The 15,353-nt window shown below is 54.1% G+C and overlaps 1 protein-coding gene across 2 annotated transcripts in view; it reads right to left on the bottom strand.

Moving 5' to 3' along the window:
• LOC146813618 (chitotriosidase-1-like) overlaps positions 1-15,353 on the bottom strand; it is a 256,567-nt gene that overhangs the window by 161,341 nt on the left and 79,873 nt on the right. The window lies entirely within an intron of this gene.

Here is a 15,353-nt window from a genome sequence, read left to right on the forward strand (position 1 = left end):
AGTGGCAGACCCAGGACACATTTTACATGGCCACTGTTCTGGTTGGCGCAACCAGCGCTGCAGCCCACTAGCGGCATTGGCATTCACAAGCCCTGGCACTCCGGGTGCACTTTACTGGGGACTGACAGTGAATCCAATAACCCAATCATGTATATCAATTATGCACACTTTCTCTAGGGAGCACTTGCGCTGCGGCACGGATTAGCCGTGGCGCGGCGCTCTGAGCGGACAACACAAGAAAAACAATCGAGGCACACCATCAAAAAGTGGAAGGGAAACTCACGCCAAGGTGCCAGGTCTAACATCTGTCATGAAACACAGGCAGAACCATGGTGCTGTGAGGAAATGCAGAACTGAACAAGCACCGGCAAGCTAAATACATATCTTGACACCGCCATCTTGTTTTGGATTAAGCCAGCCATTTCCTCAATCTACAGTGATCTTAAAAGCAGCGGGACCAGCAGGTGTTGGCAGGTAGACGACGATTCTGAGATTTCGCAAGTTCAATGTTCTGGTAGAGATATAGCAACAGATCTGTTTACCATAATCCAAAAAACCTGCCAACCTCTCAAATGTACGCCATATCCTAAGACGTCCTATCCATGCTGTGAACCCCACTGACAGCCTCTCGAATAGCCAAATTGTACAGGTTTATTTATACTTTATAGATAACCAGCGACTGACGTCTGCACATGTGATGATGCTGACAACATCTTTAGATATGTTTTTAGTGATTCCAGCCACACTGTGTTTTACACTTTGCACCACATTATATCTCTGTACATGTAATACTGCTACTCTGTTGATACATTAACTTGTGAATGTTTTTTGTTTTCAGCTGTTCATAAAGATGTGTGTGTGCATATTTATGAATGTGTGGTGTGTGCAAAGGTGTGTATCTGAGAAGACATCTTCATGTCTGGTTATTTGTCCCGGTGCTTGTGAGGCCACGTGAATGTTCATAAAATTGTGTGCGGAAGTGTTTGTGTATGTGCATATGTGTAAGTTTGTGACAACGTACATTTTCTGTTTTTGGACAAGTATTTGCGCTAAAATTAATGTGTGTGACCTCAGATGTTTAAAATCTCCCTATAGTTTTAAAAGGACACAGAACCTTTTGTAATTTGTCAAACAATGTAAACCATGTTCAGAGAGTGCACTTCAGGGGAGAGTGTTAGAGGCTTCAGAGGTGTAAGTTTGAATTGTACTTAGGGAACAACTCGTATGTGTACATTAACTCCCTGAAAAACTAAAACTGCAAGAGTTATGGGTATTAGTGCTTTGACTATAAGAAATAAAAGGTTTAGACATTCTCACATTAAAATACTGTCCTCACCTTGTGGCCCAGTCCTACCATAACTTCTGCTGTTACTTGAGAAAGCTGGAAATTAGATGAGTCATGAAAGGCGACGCAGCACCTTATCAAAAATACAATAAACTGAAAGGTTGCTGTTTACATTTATTATTGTGAATCTTTTTTAGATCTTGCCTAAAGCTTTAAGCTATCTGTTGTAGTATAACTTGTATAAACAGTACCAGTACTTAAAATGCGCTTGGCCCAGTCGATGATATCCTAATGGTTGACTTTCTTTTCAATCCAAGTGTCTTGCATGTCACTCAATGGCATCTAACATTGGCTTCAATTGGAATTCCATAGAGCATATTATCAAGCCCATTATCGCCATTTTAGCGGCAGTTTTCTGATGCTAAAGCGGCGATAATTTTATCACCTGTCTTGATAATATGCCCCCATGTGTTTTCTTGCTCTCATGTGTGCTGTTTCTCCCTCGCATCCCTGCTCCACCTTCTGTGTTGCTCATCTCTCAAGATCCTCCAGTGCTCTACAACTGACCCCATCGTGCTTGGCTTATGATATTTTTCATTACCCCCCCACCAACCTCCACCATTGCTCAACCGGCTCCTCGTTTCCGCCCGGGGTGTTTACTTTTAGCCCCAGGTTACTACTAACAGGGCCGGACAGGCAGTAGTGGGCCCCGGGCGTTTCCCCGGTGGACCACCAGGGTGAGGGCTGGTTTTGGACCCCTGAGGGCCGTTCTTAGGTCTCGCCTGGCTATCGCGTAAGCGATTGCTCAGCGAGACTTATGTAGGGGCTTCAGAAAATGCTCCCAAAGGCTTCCCAGGTGGATCGGGTGGCGGTTACGCGCACAACCACGCGCATTCCATTTGCCACCAGCTACTTCCTGCGCGTGCGCCGCCTCACGCATTCAGAGAGATTTAGTAAGGGGCACAAGACCTTAGGAATGCGGTTTATGGCCAGTGCATGTGAGGCATTCAAGCGCGAAGCTGGCATCTGGCATCGGACTTGAAAACAGCAGACTGCTTTCACCAGTGCGCGCTCAGCCTCACTTCCTGCATCCCCTCTTACAACGATTAACTTTTGTTATAACTCACACCCCATATGCTCGTTCCCTCCCACCCTTCCTTTGATGTCCGCTTTTCTTGTTGTTTACAAACCACGCCACACACTGCTGCACGCCACACACTGCTGCACGCTACACACTGCTGCACGCCGCACACTACCGCACCCCACACACTGCTGCGCACACTGCTGCATTACACACTGCTGCATTGCACACTGCTGCACGCCGCACACTGCTGCACACCGCACACTAAATTTAAACATTAAATATGGCTTCTTCAAACCCGCATTGTAGGAGAGTAGGATCTGCATCACTTGGGTACCCCACTTTTTGCTGGTGTTTCATTGTTTTTTTTACCTTAGTCTGGCTGTGGCCCTGCTAATCAGGACCCCAGCCTAGCTGCTTCCTCTCTAAAATGGTTTCCATGTACATTAGGTACATATCTAATTGGATTCTGGAGTGCCTTATAAGCCCTTAGTATATGGTATACTACCTAGGGCATAGCTACCTCAGAGGCCTACCAGGGGCTGAAGCATGTATTATGCCACCCCTGGGAAGCACTCCAAAATGACACCAGAGGTCTGCTACTGCAGCCTGGGTAAGGGTGTGCTTGCACCCCTTACTGTGGTATAGGCTACCTATATCACTACCATTGCACACACATATAAAACCTATAAGCCACTCCTATGGCAGGCCTTAACAATCCTGAAGGCAGAGTGCTTTATGTGAGAGGGCGCCCCTGCATGAGCAGAGCCCCTCTGCAGCGTTCGGAGTACCTCCTCTGATGCTTTTTGTGGTGCAGCCTGACCATATACTCTTAAGTGCATTATAACCTCGCGGTAAATGTTAACTTTGGACTGGCTGCATGGAAACATGTGTGTTTGGTGCCAAACGCTTTGGAATACTACCCCCCACCAGTTCTGGCGGCGGGGGTAGCATTCCACCCTTCTAGAGGGAAAGACATGTTCACACTGGTCTACCCGGTAAAGACTTTCTACAACCCTGGCATCACAAAATTGATGCCACAGACACGAGTCTGGCCTCCTGCTGCTGACCGAATCTCCGGCAGGGGAGGCCTGGGCAATAGGTTTCCTTTCCCAGGGAGGTGTAACCACCTCCCCAGACAGGCAGATGTGTATTGGGTCTGGGTGGGAGCACTCTCTGGTGCTTTGAAGTCCTGCACTGGGGGCACATTTGGTGTCCCTGTGCATAGTCCAGTTCAAACCGGTTACAGGGGCTAAATGCCCCTGCTCTGGCGCAAAACTGGACAAAGGAAGTGGGTGTAACCACCCCTCTTTCCAAACCCTCCCATAGGTGGGTCCCTAGAGTATGTCCAACCCCCAAACTTATTATAAGTATGGGAACCCAGCCCTTGTGACTTTAGATTACCCTGGACGAAACTCTGCAACATATATCCTGGACCTTCGACGTTCTACTTTATCTAGAAGACTGAAGAAATATCCTTTGGGGTCAAGGAGTGACTCCCCTGCTTGGCAGGCACCTAAGAAGCAACTGTCCGGTCTGCAATTCTGAAGCTCCCGCCAGACGCTGAAGTCTCTGCATCCCAGAGATGGATTTCCAGACTTTCGCGAGGCTACCCTGAGTCCACAGCAAAGCTGAGGCCCGTGGCTATCATGGGTGACGAGGAACCGTGACTCCTGGACATTGTGAACTTTTGCAGCAAAATCATCTTCCTGGTCTTCCTTGAAGTTGTGCTTTGGGCTCCGAGTAGCCCCAGTCTTGCGCACCTCCTGCACTGAATATTGCTGGCCTCCACTCCACCGTGGGCCAGTTTCAAGTGTGACCGCTTGATGCTCCTTCACGATCGCTAGTCCGTTGGCCAGTAGGTCCTCACGAAGGCAACTCCTATCCTGCTTGGGCTTTCCTGGTTGCTCCAGACGTGCCCCTACTTACCCTCACAGGGTGAGTCCCTCAGACCTTGCTGGTCTGTACCAACGTCCTTTTTCTATTTCCAAGTGACTTGGGTCCGGACATCAAAGGACCCCAGGCCTATATCTGGGGCGACCCCGCAACAGACCGGCAGTTGTATCCCGGAGTCGAGAGCCCTGCTGATCGAATCGCGGCCGACCCTACGGAGAAGAACTCTTGCTTGAACCCACCACGAGCCCTGCAGACTGCGTCGCGGCTCCTTCTTGCTGAAACCTTGAAGCCCCCCCCCCCCGGAACATCGGGGCCCTGCTGACGCTGTCGCGGCCCAACCTCGCTGAAACCTTCCTCGGAGCCCTGCTGACGACGTCGCGGCTCGAGCTGAACAGAAACCATCTTGAGAGCCCCACTGACCTGGTCGCGGCCCTCCACGAACTGAACGCCAGAGCCCTACGGACGCCGTCGCGGCTCGACCCCTCCGAGATCCGGAGGTCCTCCAGCTTGAGGATAAGAACTGGGCCCCAGGTACCCTCGTACCAGGCTCCTGCCAAAGACTGTCCCGCTACCCCTTCCCTTCTAAAGAGACACTGAGACTTTTGTGGATCCCTTGATCCCTTTTGTGTAAATATTGATCCCGTACCCTTTAAGTGCTGATAAAGAATTGCTCGTCTTGAGACAACCTCCTTGAGTCCTGTGTGGTGGTGTTACTGTGCTAGTACATGATAGGAGAAGGATCTCCCCGGAGGCTTCTCAGCAGCGCTCGGCTACTTCGTGCAGTGTGAGGGCCCCTCTGGGTGGTCTCTCCGACTCCCCGAGGTCCGCCTTCCAACATTTGGTGGCCAGCGACGGGATCCGAGCCGAACGCAGTACGTACAAGCCAGTAACCCACTAGCTACCCATCCAGACAAATGGAAGTCATGAGCAACCAAGAAAACAACGCGACCACAGAGTTCCAGCCCGAACGGTTGGAGGAATACACGTACAAAGAATTGAAACAGTTCTGCAAGGACAAGGGCATTGTGACCACCGGCCTAGGTACCAAAGAAGAGATGCAGAAAGCCCTGAGGACCTGGTTAGAGGCCGAGGCAGGCCCCTCCCAGGACGAAGGTCCCCTGCCCCTGACTGTGGCCACATCAACCGCACCGACTCCAGCAACCGGAGGAAGAAACAGCCTAGAAACCGGCCTCTCCGAAGAGGAGATACGAGAACGGGAGAAGGTCCGGAACCACGAACTAGAGCTCGCACGACTGCGGCTGGACGGCGAACTCCAGCTGGCGGAAAAAAAACTGGCCCTAGAGCAACTACGGCTACAAGAGGAGATAGAAGAGAAAAGATGGCATCGTGAGTTGGAAGAAAAGAGACTGACCCTTGAACACGAGCGAAGTCTCAAAGAACTCGAGCTCAAGGCAAAGAAAGGGGGGACCGACACCCCCAGTAATAGAGACACCCTACCACCTGCCGAAGCCAAGGTACATATCCCTAAAGATGTCGTCAGGGAGTACTATAAAAATGACGACATCCAACAATGGTTTAAGGCATACGAGGTGGCCATGACCTCCCATCGGGTGCCCCGAAAGGACTGGGGTGCCGGCCTGTGGGGTCGGTTCCTTAGTGAAGGTCGAGACACACTGCTCCAGCTGCCAGAAGAGGTGATGACCTCCTACGACCACATGAAGGAGGCCCTGCTCACCCGCTACGGGCTAACCGCGGAAATGTACCGCCAGCGGTTCAGAGACTGCAAGAAGATCCCTGGTACCACCTGGGTGGAATATGTGGACTTTTTCAGCCGGGCCCTAGAAGGGTGGATCAAGGGTAGCAAGGTCACCACCTACGGGCAGCTGGTCGACCTCATTGTTTGGGAACATCTCTCCAACAACTGTTTCGTGGAACTAAGGCAACACCTCCTCGACAGCAAGATGACCGACCCCCGAAAACTCGCCGTCGAGACCGATTGATGGGTCAACACCCGAGTCCCCCGGAACTCGATGGGGGAGTACCAGAGGAAACCCACCGGACCCCCCCGCCAACGCGGTGGAGGGGGAGGGCCGAACCGGAACCGGGACCCCCCCGCCGGGGCCCCCCGGAGCCCACCTCGAGGGCCGCCTCAGCAACACCTCTCCCTGAGCCTAGCCCGAAGAGGAGCGACCCCAGCCAGAACCGGACCACAGCCCCCAATAACCTGCTACGGCTGTCAACAAACCGGGCACTATGCCAGCGATCCGGTCTGCCCCCTGAACCGAAGAAACAGGGCCGGCGGGCCCCCGCCCCGACAGCTGGTGGCCGCCGCCCTGGGGGAAGGAGAGGAGGAGGAAGAACCCCTCGACCGAGGAACCACCGAGTGGGAGCCGGCGGCCATGTCCCTGTTCTGCCTGGGCAGCCGAGAAATGGTGCCCCGCACACCCATCCCAAGCAACACCCAGAAATACCAGCAGCAGGTCTCCATCAATGGACGACGTGCCGAAGCCCTGCGCGACACCGGCGCCAGTGTCACCGCTGTCCGCTGCCACCTGGTGACCCCCGAACAAATCCTACCCAATGTGCTGTGTCCCGTCCGGACGGCCGACTACAGCGAAAGCCTGTGCCAGATGGCCCTGGTCCCCTTCGAGTGGGGAGGGGTGACAGGCCTACTAAAAGTGACTGTCTGCGACGACGCACCAGTGGACTGCCTCCTGGGGAACGACCTAGAGAGTTCCCCCTGGGCTCAAGTGGAGCGACGAGAGCACCTCCGCATGCTGGGACTATCCGAATGGGCCTGCGCCATCACCCGGTCTATGGCCGCCCAGGCTCCCCGCTCGTCCCTGGCCTCCGGTTCCGCCAAGCCCGCGAGGCTCGCACCGCCCCCCGCCTGCAGCGAGGGGGAGGCGGACGCCGACACTGGACCTACTGAACCCTCCCCCGAAGAGATCGCTTCCCTCGGCGCCCTACCAGAACTTGCGCAATGGCGCCACGAAGGGGGCCCCACCCGAGAGCAGTTCCAGCAAGAACAGCAGTCCTGTCCCTCTCTCGAAGGGGTCCGACAACAGGCGTCCGCGCAAGCCAACGGTGACCAGACCGGCACCCACTGGGTCTACTGGGCCGAGGGCCTGTTGTACAGTGAATAGAAAGTGGCAGAACTCGGGGCCAGCCGCGTGTTGGTGGTCCCCCTCCACTTCCGGGAGTTCCCTCTCAACCTGGCACATGACGTGCCCCTCGCCGGACACTTAGGGCAAGACAAAACTTACAGCCGTCTGGTGACCCACTTCTACTGGCCCCGGATGCGGAGAGACGTGGACAACCACTGCCGGTCCTGCCAGACCTGCCAAGCCAGCGGGAAGACGGGGGGTTGGGTCAAGGCCCCCCTCCAGCCCTTTCCAGCCGTCAGCACCCCGTTCGAATGGGTCGGGATCGACATCGTGGGGCCCCTGGACCCCCGGACCGCCCTGGGCCACCGCTTCATCCTGGTCCTCGTGGACCACGCCACCAGGTACCCGGAGGCTGTCCCGCTGAGAACTGTAACGGCCCCCGTGGTGGGCCGGGCCTTAATGGGAATCTTCTCAAGAGTGGGATTTCCCCGCGAAGTGGTGAGCGACCGGGGCACAAACTTCATCTCCAAGTACATGCGGTCCCTGTGGCAACAGTGCGGGGTCACGTACAAATTCACCACCCCCTATCACCCTCAGGGGAACGGACTGGTCGAGCGCTTTAACAGAACCCTAAAGGGGATGATTCAGGGCCTGGAAGAGCCCCTCTGGCGGAGATGGGATGTCCTACTACCCTGCCTCCTGTTCGCTTATCGGGAGGTCCCGCAGAAGTCCCTGGGGTTCAGCCCGTTTGAACTGTTGTACGGGCATCCGGTCCGCGGACCCGTCAGCCTGGTCAAGGAGGGCTGGGAGACGAAGCTCCAAGGCACCCCCCCTGACGTCTACCGATACCTCCTGACCCTACGAAACCAGACCCGCAAGTTCCGAGCCATGGCCGAAGCCAACCTCGAGGCCAGCCAGGAGGACATGAAGCGGTGGTACGATCGGAACACCTCTACAATCGAGTTCGAGCCAGGCCAGCGAGTCTGGGTCATGGCCCCTGTCGAGCCCTGCGCCCTCCAGGACAAGTGGACCGGGCCCTTCAAGGTGGTGGAGAAGAAGAGCCCCGTCACCTACCTAGTCGACCTGGAGTCTCCCCGGAACCCCCTCCGGGTTCTACACGCTAACCGGCTCAAACCCCACTTTGCCCGGACCGAACTGAGCCTGCTACTGGCGACCGACGAGGGGGGCGAGGACGACTCCGAGCCCCTACCCGACCTCTTGCAGAGCGACGTCCACGACGGATCCATCAAGGGTGTCCAACTCGCCTCCTCCCTGACCCCGGAACAGCGTAACGACTGTCAACAACTGCTGCAGGACTACGCAGCCCTCTTCTCCCTCACCCCGGGGGTGACCCACTGGTGCGTCCACGACGTCGACACCGGGGACAGTCCCCCCGTGCGACACCGAGCCTACAGGGTACCCGACCGAGTACGGGCATGCATCCAGGCCGAAGTAACGAAGATGTTGGCCCTCGGGGTCATCGAGCCCTCCGACAGCCCGTGGGCCAGCCCTGTCGTCCTGGTACCGAAGGCCGCCGCACCAGGCCATCCCCCGGAGTTACGATTTTGTGTAGACTACCGAGCCCTGAATGCTGTGACCAAGACGGACGCCCATCCTATACCCCGGGCCGACGAACCCATCGACCGCTTGGGGTCCGCCCACTACCTGAGCACGCTGGACCTCACCGCCGGGTACTGGCAGATCCAGCTCACCCCCGGCGCCCAAGAAAGATCCGCCTTTTCCACCCCTGATGGGCATTACCACTTCCGGGTGATGCCCTTCGGCATGAAGAACGCCCCGGCCACCTTTCAAAGACTCGTAAACAAGGTTTTGGCCGGGCTCGAGGCCTTCAGCGCGGCCTATTTGGATGACATTGCCGTGTACAGCAACCACTGGGCTGAGCACCTGGGTCACCTCAAAGCAGTCCTGGCCGCCCTCCAGAGGGCCGGGCTCACGATCAAGGCCAGCAAATGCCAGATCGGCCAGGGATCGGTGACCTACCTGGGCCATCAGGTGGGAAGCGGTCAGGTGGCTCCCCTCCAGCCAAAAGTCGATGCCATCCAGGCGTGGGAACCCCCCACTACCCAGACCGCTGTACGGGCCTTCCTGGGCCTCACCGGATACTACCGGTGGTTCATCCGGGACTATGGGAGCATTGTTGGGCCGCTCACGGAGCTCACCTCAAAGAAACAGCCCAAGAAAGTGCACTGGACTCCCCGCTGCCAATCAGCTTTCGAGACTCTCAAAGCACCGATGTGCACTGCCCCTGTGCTCCAGGCCCCTGACTACAGTAAAGAGATTATCGTGCAGACAGACGCCTCCGAATATGGGATCATGCCGTCCTGTCTCAGGTTGATGAGAAGGGACTCGACCGACCAGTGGCCTTCATCAGCCGACGGCTGCTGCCCCGGGAGCAACGATGGAGCACCATCGAGCGCGAGGCCTTCGCAGTAGTGTGGGCCCTTAAGAAGCTCCGGCCCTATCTCTTCGGTACCCACTTTCGGGTCCAGACCGACCACCGGCCCTTGCGGTGGTTAATGCAAATGAGAGGCGAGAATCCCAAGCTGCTGCGGTGGTCCATTGCCCTGCAAGGGATGGACTTCTCTGTTGAGCACCGGCCCGGCAATGACCACGCCAACGCTGACGGCCTATCCCGCTACTTCCGCCTTGACGAGGAGAATCCCCAAGGAGATGGGTGACTCTCCCTGCCTTCGGCTGGGGGGGACGCCTATTGGACCCGGCCTCGTGGCGTGGTCCTGACTTCCCTGGGATTGGGCCCGTTCCCCGCCCTGGCCTCCACAGGCCACCCGTTTGAGCCGCACGAGGTCACCTACACCTCGGGGCTCCACCATTTTGTTGCCTGCCACGTGACCCTGCGCACCAGCCCACATGACCCCGCTCAACCCGAAGGTGCCCACTAGAACTAGTGAACAGCATATATCAGGCCACCTTCTCACAGCTGTGATGTTTGCTTTTGTGGTTTTATATGACTAAAATTGAATACAGCTGATTTGATTTGAGTAACCAATGGAAAACAAGTTTACTTGCAAAACTAGTCTCCCTATAATTTAGTTTGCTTAGATAGTGATGTTACTGTTTTCCATCAATCAGTGGTTAATGGATCTTTTTGAGTGTGTTTGACATCTTTGGTGACCATGCATTTTAATTCCTTTCCATGTGTTGCTGGAAAAGTAAACATGGCTTATCATTCTTCTCTTGAAGCTGGAATTCTGTGAGATGTCGGAAAGGACTGGGGGGTGGGGGGGACGGGGGGTAAATTTACTTAGATTTTGTACCGTGTTTGCATCACAAAAGTAACACAAATCAGGGCAAAATCTATTTTTTCCCTATTTACTTTCCACTTCTAAACTAAGCGCTGGAAATAACGGAAAAGGAATTCCAAGCAGCGCTGCTCGGCATTTCTTTCCTCCGTGGGGGGGGCCAAGGGTGCTGCCCGGCCGTACTAAATGGAGAAGATTGGGTTTAGCGTGAGAAAACGGCGCCCTTTTCATATCGGAGCACGGAAGGAGAGATGGTTTCATTTCTCCTTTCTCGTCCGCCTGTGCATGTGCGCTGCACTGTGCGGCACGCATGCAGGGCCGGACTGGCCGGAGTGGGCACCGGGCGTTTCCCCGGTGGGCTGCCAGGGTGGGGGCCATTTTTTGTTCCCAGGGGCCTGCAATATCGGCCTCCAGTAACAAAATCGTCTGAAACCGTCCCTTGCAAACAGCTCGGCTGCACCCCTTCAGCCCCCCCCCCCCCCAAAGCGGGCCAGCGGAGCAGTTTGCCAGGGCCAGTTTCCGTTCCCAGTCCTGCTCTGCACGCATACAAAGTGGGAAAAACTTTGCCTCGTGTCTGGGCATCGTATACGGCTCAGACTAGCGCAGTCATTACACCTGTTTAAGGGAACATTGATATTGCTTCAGACTGATGTTCTGTCCTCTTTCCTGTTGCTTGAACGTCAAACATCCGGCGCTGCCTCGGCCCTATTCACTTTTAAGTTTTGGCACCCTATTTTCCCTAAAATTGTGATTCATTTTCTACATTGTTCTTGACCCGCCAAGTCTATTTAAACTGCCGACAGTTCTCGCGATGGTCTCTGGACACACAGTTTGCATCAAAAGTGCCAACCTTTAACTCCCAAAATGTGAACAAACCATAATTTGTAATATTTTTTATTGGTTTGATAAAATACTGTAAAATGCTTGTTTTGAGTTTCTTCACTACTTTAACCTTTTTTTGGGCTTGCGTTTATTAATTAATTATCACTGACGAGATATTTCTCTTCTGTGCAACGGAGCCGTGTATGTGAGTGGAGCTGGCCAATGGCTGTGAGCGTCTCATAACGATGAGGTTATGACGTGTTAAAAGACAGAATGACACCATTCCTTCCAATGGCAAAGAAGCGGCAGGCAGACGTCCAGTCAGTCGAGCATGGCGTGGTGAAGGCAGAAGGGGGTGCAATGTACAGGGAGACAGATTCCTTCCACCATTGGACAGCGCCTAGACAGAAAGATACATTGTGGGCGCGCTCATGGAAATAAGGTTGTAAAACTCATGTTTGCTTCCATTTCTCTGCACTATTTTGGCCCTCATTGGGAGTGACCGGAAATAATCCCTGTTATTGCCCCTTCAACCCCCACCAATTGGAATTGGGCCTGGTAATTGTGGGAGTGGGGTAATAGAAGGGATTATACATTTTACGGAAGGAAATGCCAGAATTGGTTTCGCCTTGCTGATTCCTGTCTGGCTTCCAGTAACGACTCAGCGGGCTTCCCAGATTCCAATAATGATAAAGTGGGGGTCCGCGAGTTCCAGTAATGAATCAGTGGGGGTCCTCAAAAGTCTAAAGGTTTAGAACCGTTGGCATAGGGTGAAGTAGAATTAGGGTTCAGAGTATGGCCGTGCTGTTGCTCGCTGCGCCCTCCTTGTACAACATCCTGTACATTTAAAGGAAGCACGGGGTGAGGCAGGGTTAGATATGGGAGCATGTGAGTGGAGCGCCCTCTGTGACATTCGACGGTAGCTCCAGCGAGGCAGGGTTAGGAGTATGGGCGTGCCGCCACCTGCTGTGGCGTCCTAGTACCCCATACAGGACATTCTAAGGTAGCTAAGAGGAGGCAGGTTTAGGAGTATGGGCGTGCCGCCACCTGCTGTGCCATCCTAGTACCCCATACAGGACATTTGAAGGCAGCTCCGGTGAGGCAGGGTTAGGAGTATGGGCGTGCCGCCACCTGCTGTGCCATCCTAGTACCCCATACAGGACATTTGAAGGTAGCTCCGGTGAGGCAGGGTTAGGAGTATGGGCGTGCCGCCACCTGCTGTGCCATCCTAGTACCCCATACAGGACATTCGAAGGTAGCTCCGGTGAGGCAGGGTTAGGAGTATGGGCATGCCGCCACCTGCTGTGGCGTCCTAGTACTCCATACAGGACATTCGAAGGTAGCTCCGGTGAGGCAGGGTTAGGAGTATGGGCGTGCCGCCATCTGCTGTGGCGTCCTACTACCCCATACAGGACATTCGAAGGTAGCTCCGGTGAGGCAGGGTTAGGAGTATGGGCGTGCCGCCATCTGCTGTGGCGTCCTAGTACCCCATACAGGACATTCGAAGGTAGCTCTGGTGAGGCAGGGTTAGGAGTATGGGCGTGCAGCCACCTGCTGTGGCGTCCTACTACCCCATACAGGACATTCAAAGGTAGCTCCGGTGAGGCAGGGTTAGGAGTATGGGCGTGCCGCCACCTGCTGTGGCGTCCTAGTACCCCATACAGGACATTCAAAGGTAGCTCCGGTGAGGCAGGGTTAGGAGTATGGGCAGCCACCACCTGCTGTGGCGGCCTAGTACCCCATACAGGACATTCGAAGGTAGCTCCGGTGAGGCAGGGTTAGGAGTATGGGCGTGCCGCCACCTGCTGTGGCGTCCTAGTACCCCATACAGGACATTCGAAGGTAGCTCCGGTGAGGCAGGGTTAGGAGTATGGGCAGCCACCACCTGCTGTGGTGGCCTAGTACCCCATACAGGACATTCGAAGGTAGCTCCGGTGAGGCAGGGTTAGGAGTATGGGCGTGCCGCCACCTGCTGTGCCATCCTAGTACCCCATACAGGACATTCGAAGGTAGCTCCGGTGAGGCAGGGTTAGGAGTATGGGCGTGCCACCACCTGCTGTGGCGGCCTAGTACCCCATACAGGACATTCGAAGGTAGCTCCGGTGAGGCAGGGTTAGGAGTATGGGCGTGCCGCCACCTGCTGTGCCATCCTAGTAACCCATACAGGACATTCGAAGGTAGCTCCGGTGAGGCAGGGTTAGGAGTATGGGCAGCCACCACCTGCTGTGGCGTCCTAGTACCCCATACAGGACATTCAAAGGTAGCTCCGGTGAGGCAGGGTTAGGAGTATGGGCGTGCCGCCACCTGCTGTGGCGTCCTAGTACCCCATACAGGACATTCGAAGGTAGCTCAGGTGAGGCAGGGTTAGGAGTATGGGCGTGCCGCCATCTGCTGTGCCTTCCTACTACCCCATACAGGACATTCGAAGGTAGCTCCGGTGAGGCAGGGTTAGGAGTATGGGCGTGCCGCCACCTGCTGTGGCGTCCTAGTACCCCATACAGGACATTCGAAGGTAGCTCAGGTGAGGCAGGGTTAGGAGTATGGGCGTGCCGCCATCTGCTGTGCCATCCTACTACCCCATACAGGACATTCGAAGGTAGCTCCGGTGAGGCAGGGTTAGGAGTATGGGCGTGGCGCCACCTGCTGTGGCGTCCTAGTACCCCATACAGGACATTCGAAGGTAGCTCCGGTGAGGCAGGGTTAGGAGTATGGGCAGCCACCACCTGCTGTGGCGGCCTAGTACCCCATACAGGACATTCGAAGGTAGCTCCGGTGAGGCAGGGTTAGGAGTATGGGCGTGCCGCCATCTGCTGTGGCATTCCATTATCCCATACAGGACATTCGAAGGTAGCTCACGATGACACTTCCATTGTTCATGTATGATGTCGACCATTACAGCCAGGATGGCAAATAAAGATTCTGTTGTATTTTAAGATTTGGAATTCATGACTTTTGGTTGTTAGCTTTTTTCTTAGCATTGCTTGTGCAACATGTTTTACAATATAGCATGTATTTGAAAGTCAAGATCACAAAACAGCACAAAAATCAATACAAAAGAAAGAGAAGCATGAAACTACCCAATACAATCAATAAATAAATACATATTTCTATGGGAAAATAAAGAAATTTTAAAAAATGAATATACAATTTCCAAACTCACATTAATCAATGTTTAAAAAGATCAGACTCCGTTTGTCAACCAAGTTTTCCCCTTAAATTACCAACAACTATTCAACCTGTTTCAAACTTAAGATATTCTCTAAAAGCAGTATTAGTAACATATAATAAAGTTATTGTACAAAGCAAATGTTTAAAAATCATGCAGGTGTAGTGATGTCACTGCACAATAATCCACATTTTCCTCAAAAACTAGAGCAATTTTCAGATTTGCAACACATGAAAAATCCTAATAATTGTCCATGATAAATATCTAAGTATTATGTAGGATTTGTAATAAAAAGTACGGTTCCATCTGGCCCTCTTTTCCTCTGTCGTTCGAGGATCATAAGCACAAACATGGTAGTGATTTGGCAATAAGTAGCGCGCTTCTTAAGGCCAACCAAGGTTGAGTCCAAAGCCATTTTGGGAGCGCTCTGGGCGTAGGTTCCTTAAACAATTATTGTGAAACAGCTGTGCAGCCCTTGCTGGAATGTTGTCTGAAGAACTATAGATGGATTGCTGAAAGACACGCAGTCCTCAAGGGGAGTCCAAAGGTGGGCTTAAACAGTGGGGTAGCAAGTGTGGGGATTGGGGACCGCCCTGTGCGGCACGAGTTTTGGGGGCGGCAGCCTCCCCCCGCTCTTACCTTACCTGGAGGCATTCGTAGGCACCCCCCCCCACACACTCCTTACCTGGTGGCAAACACCCTGACCGCCACGGGCGCCCAAAGGGCTAGCTACGCCACTGGGCTTGAATCATTC

Source organism: Triturus cristatus, chromosome 6, assembly GCF_964204655.1.
Source record: "Triturus cristatus chromosome 6, aTriCri1.1, whole genome shotgun sequence".
In the NCBI taxonomy this organism is placed as follows: domain Eukaryota; kingdom Metazoa; phylum Chordata; class Amphibia; order Caudata; family Salamandridae; genus Triturus; species Triturus cristatus.